This window comes from Salvia hispanica, chromosome 1 (assembly GCF_029641045.1).
Source record: "Salvia hispanica isolate PSC_SH4W2 chromosome 1, Shi_PSC_v1, whole genome shotgun sequence".
In the NCBI taxonomy this organism is placed as follows: Eukaryota; Viridiplantae; Streptophyta; class Magnoliopsida; order Lamiales; family Lamiaceae; genus Salvia; species Salvia hispanica.
The window spans coordinates 15490523-15499589 of record NC_142692.1 but is presented as its reverse complement, the minus strand read 5'-3'; positions in this window follow the sequence as shown (position 1 = coordinate 15499589).

Here is a 9067-nt window from a genome sequence, read left to right as displayed (position 1 = left end):
AACAGCCATCTCACATACATATATTTTTCCCACCAAAAAGGATATTACAGTAATTTCACCCAACTGTCACTTTAGATTAGTAAGATAAGATGTTACAATAAGCTAAATGTTTTTAGTTGGTATATCGATTATTTATGTGGTGGACAAGCAAGGTAGCACTTGATCACATTCCATACAAGTTTGCCATAACTATTTCATTTTACATGTGTAGGGTCCCGGTGGCGCACACCCAAACTCCACATTAGTATGATATTGTCCGCTTTGGGCAAAAGCCCTCACGGTTTTGCTCTTGGGGTACTCTCCAAAAGGCCTCATACTAATGGAGTTGGGGTAGCCATTATATATGCTTGCAACTCTTGTCCATTCTCCGATGTGGGATATGGTTTGCTCTACCACAATCCTCCCCTCAAACCAAGACCACCAGACCACAGACCACATGTGTGCCTCATGTTACAGGTCACCAGGTCACCCACAAGTCTTGGTCGAGCTCACGCAGAGACATCAGATAACTTGCAAGCGCAACCACCGAACCCTGAGCCACACAGGCCCAACCCTGAACCAGGGCTCTGATACCACTGTAGGGATCAGACCACTCGGGATTCGCTAATTACCGGGACCTCTTTTATTTATTGAGTCTGAGATGGCTAATCTCAGGAGTACAAGCCAGTACAAGTGTGATACTAAGATTGCACTCTACACGAGTACAAGAAGATACAATTGAAGAATTCTAGACTAAGTTCAAGTAGCACACAGAACTTGAGTCTCCATATCCTTCAATAACCCTGCACACTTAAGTAGAGTTTGTTAGTACCACAAGAATGATCCCGCAGGATCTAAACTACAAAGTAAACAAGTATGACAAAGTTGTAAGCACAGGAATATGGCTCAGGTCGCAACAGGCGACTACACCGGGCCAAGAACCTCCCCAAAGCTACAACCAACCGTCACAAGGGAGTAATACTGAACAAGGACCCCAGAAACCCTAAGTTTCACCGGTTACCACCACAGTAGGGCTCCTCAACACGCGAACCACCACAAGACTCTCCAAACACCTTCGCACACCAAGATTTCTCACCACACCACCTCCAAGCCAAGTAGGTCAGTCATAGAAAGAAGACCAACACTAGGGTTTGAGAAGGAAACCGAAGAAGTTGCCTAACACTCAAACTAATCCACTAGATCTCTAGGAAACAGAGAATCATCGGTGGAAACACAAGCTCGAAGGAAAACTCCGACTAGAGTCGCCGGAAAGCTAGAGAGAAGGTAGAGCGATTTCGAAGAGAGAGAAAGACTAGGTCAGACGTTTCAACTGAATGAGAGAAGAGAGAAGGCTCCTTCTCACTTAACAAACACACATCAGATCCAACGGCTGCCCTCCAGGATCCGCGTGGAGCTGCCTACGTGGCGGTCATCCAGGTAATCAGGTAAGTAGCGGGCCAACTAACACATTGGGCCTGCACCAGAGACTTGGGCTCTAATATTAATTGGATTGGGCCAGCCCAACTAATTAATACCAAAGTCCAACTCTTAGAAGGTCCACAAATATTCAACATTCTCCACCTTGGACCTATTGAGAGCACATGGGGAGAGCCTTAGTCAGCTGTTGCTTCATCACAGCCTACAAGGCTAACTCAAGACACCAAAGAGTTTTGAGTCTCATTAGTCAAGAGATCAGCCAGGTTGCCTAAACAAGACTCCAGATGGCTAGGCCAATTAGTCTTGCAGGACTTTCACTTGCCTTGTGACTTCAAAGAGTCAGCAAGGTCTTTCCCCGGGACATGCAATGCACATGCTCAACCAAAATCAAAGTGCAATTTTTTGATGCATGACAACAACTTATCCACAGAAAGACATTTAGTACCCATATCAGCAGGGTTATGATCAGTATGCACTTTTTGTAAAAGAACTTCACCTTTTTCCACAACATCTCTAATAAAATGGAACCTAACATCTATATGCTTGGTTCTATCATGGAAAACAGGATTTTTACAAAGTTGAATGGCAGACTGACTATCAGAGAACAACACAGGGGCAGACTTAATAAATTTGAGTTCAGAGAGAACTCCCTTTAACCAGATTGCCTCCTTCATAGCCTCTGTAATGGCTATGTACTCTGATTCTGTTGTAGACAGAGCTACAATGTGTTGGAGTTGTGATTTCCAGCTAACACAAGACCTGCAAACCTGAAACACATAGGAAGTTGTGGACTTCCTCTTGTCCTTATCATTAGCATAGTTAGAATCAACAAAACCACACAACTCAACACCTTGATCATGCTTAGAAAAACACAAACCATACTTAGAAGTATTTTTCAGATATCTAAGCAACCACTTAAGAGCTTCCCAATGCACTGGCCCAGGGTTAGACATGTATCTACTCAAGCAAGAAACAGCATAGGCAATATCAGGCCTAGTACTAACCATAAGATACATCACAGAGCCAATAGCATTGGAATAAGGGACCTTTTGCATAGCTTTAACCTCAGATTCAGTTGTAGGACAAAGGTCCTTACTTAGCATAAAATAAGCAGCTAAAGGAACAGAAGCAATTTTAGCACCAAGCATATTAAACTTTTCAAGAATTTTTTGCACATAAGGTTCCTGATAAAGGACTAGAGAAAAGGACTTCCTATCCCTAAGGATATTGATTCCTAAAATCTTTTTAGCATCACCAAGGTCTTTCATATCAAAATTTTCACATAAAGCACTTTGCACATGTTTAATAGACTTAATGCAAGGACCCATAATCAACATATCATCCACATATAACAGCAAGAACACAGGCACTTTATCAAGGTTTTTCACATACAAGCAGGCATCAAAGGTACTCCTAATAAAGCCTAACTTCTGCATGCATGTATTAAACTTAATATTCCACTGCCTTGGAGATTGTTTAAGACCATACAGAGCCTTTTTAAGCAAACACACATGATTGGGATGGTTTGGATCCACAAAACCCTATGGTTGTTTCATGTATATTGGTTTATCCAAGTCACCATGAAGGAAAGCAGTTTTGACATCCATTTGCTTTAATTCCCAATTAAAATGAGCACATAAGGCAAGCATCACTCTTACAGTAGTAAACTTAACCACAGGAGCAAAAATTTCTGCATAATCAATCTCCTCTTGCTGAGTAAAACCTTTGGCAACCAACCTAGCCTTGTACCTCAACCCCTCAATCTCATCTTTCAATTTAAACAGCCACCTGCAATCAACTACAGAGGCACCAGGGGGCAGAGGCACAAGGATTCAAGTATTATTGACAAAGAGAGAGTGGATTTCCTCTTGCATAGCTTTAAACCATAAATCCCAGTACTTGGACTTTTGAGCCTGCTTAAAGATTTGAGGCTCATTTCCATCAGATTCAAATACATTAAAAGCTAGGGCAACTAAATTCACAAAAGAACCAAATCTATCAGGGACTTTACCAACCCTTCTTGCTCTATCCCTAGTTAACTGATAATTGTGTAAATCTGGATTATTACTGGGTTGTGGCTCACCATCAAAAACATTTTCATGGTCAGGGTCTTGGTTTTCTAGAGGCTCAGGGGGTATAGGATCTGGGTTGATAGGGGAAGAGTTCCACACCTGCTCCACCTCAGTGGGAGCATCACTGCCCTGGGACTCCACCTCACTTGAGGGCCACTCCTCAGATTGCTCCACCTCACTCAGAGGTTCACTAACTGAGGATGGAGAAGCAGGGGACCTGGGGAAACCACAGGGGAAGTCATCTTCATTGAAGATAACATCCCTACTGACCACAACCTTGAAACCAGGTTCATCCCTAACCCACACCCTATATCCCTTAACACCCTCTGGATAGCCAACAAAAACACCCTTCCTAGACCTTGGATCTAACTTGTCAGTTTTTGAATGAATAAAAGCACTACACCCAAACACCCTTAGGTGTGACAGATTGGGTTTTCTACCAGTGAAAACATGCTCAGGGCATCTGCCCTTAAGAGGAACAGAAGGGGATCTATTTATCAAATAACAAGCAGTGTAAAGAGCTTCACCCCAAAATTTTTTGGACAAACCACTTTTGGACAAGAGACACCTAACCTTTTCAAGTAAAGTCCTATTCATCCTCTCAGCAACACCATTTTGCTGAGGGGTGTAAGGAGTAGTTTTATGTCTCCTAATCCCAGATTTTTGACACAAAGAATCCATTTGAACATTGCAAAACTCAAGGCCATTATCTGTCCTAATGGTCTTGATACATTTTCCAGTTTGATTTTCAATTAAAACTCTCCAATTTGAAAAGGTTTGAAAAACATCAGACTTATGTTTTAAGAGAAAACACCAAACTTTTCTTGAAAAATCATCCACAATGGATAAGAAATACACAGATCCAGAGTGGGTAGTGACAGAGGCAGGGCCCCAAACATCCATATGCAAGTACTCTAAGACAGCTTGACTAACATTTTCAGTCACAGGGGTGGGAAAAGACACCCTATGCTGTTTTCCCATCACACAAGTTTCACAAAAGGGGAGCTCATTTTTGAAATCCAACTCACTCAAAAGTTTTAGCCCCTTCTGACTCATGTGCCCAAGTCTATTATGCCACAGTAAAGCCTTATCCATTTTAACCAGATTTACACTATGATCATAACTAGTTAGAGGCTTAGCAGTACACACATACAGATTACACTTTTTTACAGCTTTAAACAGGCATAGCACACCCTTACAGATCTTCATAATACCCTGCCCCCACTTACCCTCAAAACCCTCAGATTCATGACAAGAGCAAGACATCAGATTATAGTTCAGATCAGGCACATATCTCACATTTTTCAAAGGCAGCAGGTATCCATTCTCAAACTTTAAAAGTACAGTACCAATGCCAAGGATTTTACACTTTTTGTCATTAGCCATGGACACAAAAGCATTTTCCACAGGTTTGAGAAAAGTAAAGGAATCTTTGAAAGGACATATGTGAAAAGTGCATCCTGAATCAATTAGCCAGTCATTTTTGGTAAAGAAACACTCAGAGGCAGAGTTAACAGAAAAAACATCATGGTTCATAAAACAAACACCATCTGCACCATCATCCCTGGCCAGATTTGCAATAGACTCCATCTGGTTATTACCATTTGAATTCTTACCTTTCTTGGGTCTAGTACATTCTGCCTTGTAATGACCCACTTCCCCACAATTAAAACATTTTCTTTTAAACTTAGGGTCTTTACTTTTAGACCTAGACCTGCCTCTGTTTGACTTCTTACCATTCCCAGAGGAATTACTGCCATCCCCTCTAGATTTAGACCTACCTCTCACATTCAAAGCCTTAGTTTGAGAAGATTTAGGGTTAAAGTTTTCTTTAAGCTCCAATTCTTTTGACTTTAAAGAACTGATTATTATGTCTAGAGGAGCACTATCCCTTCCATACTTTATAGCTGTCTTAACATCACTATAAGTATCAGGGATAGCTTTCATGAGGGCTATGCTGGTATACTCATCAATGGTTTTATCTCCAGACCTTTTAATGTCCTGGACCAATTTTTGAAAAACATCAATGTTATCATCTATGTCCTTTGAAAGATCCAATTTAAATTTAAAAAGCTTTTCCAAGAGATACATCCTGGAGGACATAGAAGTTTCAGTATAGAGGGTATCCAGCTTAGCCCACATCTCACTGGCAGATTCAATAGCCCCAACCTTTCTAATCACAGAGTCAGAGAGGTTGAGGATAATTGAAGACCTAGCTAATTCATTCATTTCAGCCTTTTTCTCAGCAGACATATTTTCAGGAAGAACCCCTTCAATGGCTTTGAAAACCTTTTGCTGAACCAGAACACACTTTACCTTTTGTTTCCATATAACAAAATCATTTTTCCCATTGAAAGGGACAATGCCAGCTGGCTGAGTCATTTTGAGAAAGATTTTAACACACACAAAGGAACTCAAAACACCAAGGGCAAAGCAAGCAACTCTGCTTTCACAGATAGTGGATTTAAACAAATAACAGTCAAGGAATCCACTAGGAACAAAGATGCAGAGATTTTTCATGCAAAAAACACAGATGCAGCTAGCAGCAAGCACACCACACAGGCATCACAACTCAAGGTGATCCCAGACACACAAAGATCAAGTCTAGGTGAGTTCCTCCCTATCTGTCACGTGTACCCCGGCAAGAGGATTTCCCAGTTCACAATCACCCAATATATGGGGGCGCAGGGGGTCACTCAAGACGGTTAAGGCACAGAGTGGATAGGTAATTTACTCAAGACACAGAAACAGAGTTCTGAGATACAAACCTTGAGTAAGAAAAGAAAGACAAGCAAGCAGCGGAAGAAAAGAAAGCTATAAGCACCAAGATCATGCAGGAAGACAAGAGCACAGAGCCTAGACCGCGGCCAGCGGTTACTACCAGCAACAAAAGCCCAAGCCTAGGGTTCTAAGAAAGCAGAAAAGAGAGGTTTAGCCAATTTACCAGAGCGGTTACCCTTCGTTAAGGTGTAACCGTCTTACCTCAGGGCCTATACCGGAGGCCGAGCTTTACTCTGACGAGCCCACCTCCTTAATTTGCGACCCGGCGCGCCCAAGTGATCCCCCCGTGGCGCACACCCAAACTCCACATTAGTATGATATTGTCCGCTTTGGGCAAAAGCCCTCACGGTTTTGCTCTTGGGGTACTCCCCAAAAGGCCTCATACTAATGGAGTTGGGATAGCCATTATATATGCTTGCAACTCTTGTCCATTCTCCGATGTGGGATATGGTTTGCTCTACCACAACATGCTGCTGTTAGTTTGTCTTGTGTGAAACCTCCTCATGATGGGACTTGGTTTGAGATACATGTATGCTAACAGAGCTCTCTCTCTCTCTCATTTTGATTAGATTTTTCTCGGAGTACAAATTTGATATCACAAAGTTGGAGCCTTGGGGTCCAAGGTGAGCAATTAATTTTTTGAAAAGTGTTAGCCATAAATATCTTAATGCATAGATACTTCATGGCAAAGTTTACTCATTGTAAGAGAATCTGATATAGCTTAAGAGCTATAGATGTTTAAAGAAAGTCTCTCTTTTACATGTCCTACTTATAGTTTGTTGTCATAGGCGGTTAATCCACCATCGTTGGCTTCTTTGTCATAGATGATTACGTGGTTTTCCCCCGTGCTGGAATGCATGCATTTTTTGAATGTGCTTTTCAAGTGGTTGGGTCCGGCTCGTGATAGCTGATGCCTTCCTCCTCATCATGTACTACGGCTGGCATTACGGGACATTGAAGCGATACGGATTGTGAGATGCATAAAGGTTTTTCTAGCTTGGATTCTAGTCTTGACCCAAGCTTAGTTCTTGTCTATTCAAATTCATAAATTTTTAGCATTTCAATTCAATTCACTGAAAAACAATTTAATTCAATTTAATATAATGCAATTTCAGTTCTGTTTACTTTATTGATTTGATTAATATTAATTTTAAAAAGTATAATAAACTAAATTAATTTATTTATAACCAAATCACCAAAAGACAGTAATCTCAGCCAAGAATTGAACGACAAGAAATTAACAGACACAGCGTATACGTGGTTCAACCAATTTGGCCTACGTCCACGGGAGAACTCGAGCAATTGTATTGATATCAGATGAAATATTACAAGCGTACAAGAACCGGAAAATCACACACAAATCTCACACAATTACAAGCTGATCACAGCTGAAACTTGACAGAAGGATCTACTAACCAATGCGAGATGATAACACCAAAACTAAGCTGCACCTTCCGATCACAAAGACCCCCTCTTCAGCCTTCTTCTCCGACTGATTCTTAGTTAGCTCTATGATGTAAATCCCTCAATCAATGAATGTGTGTTTTGTTTTTCTAATTCTCCCCTCTCTTTTAGAATAAGCATTTATACTCAGCCCTAAGTAGAAATATATCCTGAGCTATGATCAGCTGCTATGCACCCTCACATACACCTAATTTACTTATTTAATTGATGTTGTGAGACGCACAAAGCTAACAAATCTCCACCTCGTATCCAACATCAATAACCTGCTGTCCTGATCCTCCAATTCCATGCTCCTTCATTTCCTAAGAACATTCACCAACTCCAAGCAATAGATGAACTTTGAAGCTGGTATCACCTTTGTCAATGCATCTGCTGGATTATGCTCAGTAGCAATCTTCTTAACCTCTATCATTCCTTTCCCAACCTCATCTCGGATGAAATGCAAACGCACATCAATGTGCTTGCTTCTATCATGGAACGTCTGATGCTTGGATAAGCAAATCGCGCTGCTGCTATCACAATTAATCACAACCTTTGTCTGCATCAATCCCAGATCTGCCAAAATTCCTTTTAACCAGAAACTTTCTTTCACCGCATCTGTTAAGGCAATATATTCAGCCTCGGTCGTAGACAAAGCCACTACAGATTGCAAGTTCGACTTCCAAGTCACAGCTGCTCCAAACAAAGTGAATATGTACCCGGTCTGAGACTTTCTATTGTCACGATTTGAAGTGTAGTCTGAATCGCAATATCCTTCCAATCAATCTCTAGTGTGATCTACACTTCCCTTGTACATGATTCCATAGTCTCTGGTTCCACCAAGATATCTCAACAGCCATTTTAATGCTTGCCAGTGCACCTTCCCAGGGTTGCTCATATACCTGCTGGTAATGCTCACTGCATGATCAAGGTCGGGCCTAGTGCAAATCATCACGTACATAACACTTCCAATAATGCTGGCATAGGGTAATTTATCCATTTGCTCCACCTCTTCTCTAGATTTAGGACTCTGCTCAGCTGACAGTTGAAACTGCTGACCTAATTTCATCTGAAATTTCTTGAGTACTTTATCAATGTAATGTTGCTGACTCAACCACAGTACCCTTCTCTTCCTATCTCTGATGATATCAATACCCAAAATCCTCTTGGCCTCTCCCAAATCCTTCATTTCAAATCTGCATTTGAGATCATGTTTCACTTTCTGAATCTCATTGATATCAGATCCTGTTATCAACATATCGTCTACATATAGAAGCAGAAAGGCTACCGATTTTCCTTCTCTTTCCTTTATGTATACGCAGCTATCATACTTAGAACTTACAAATCCAATTTTC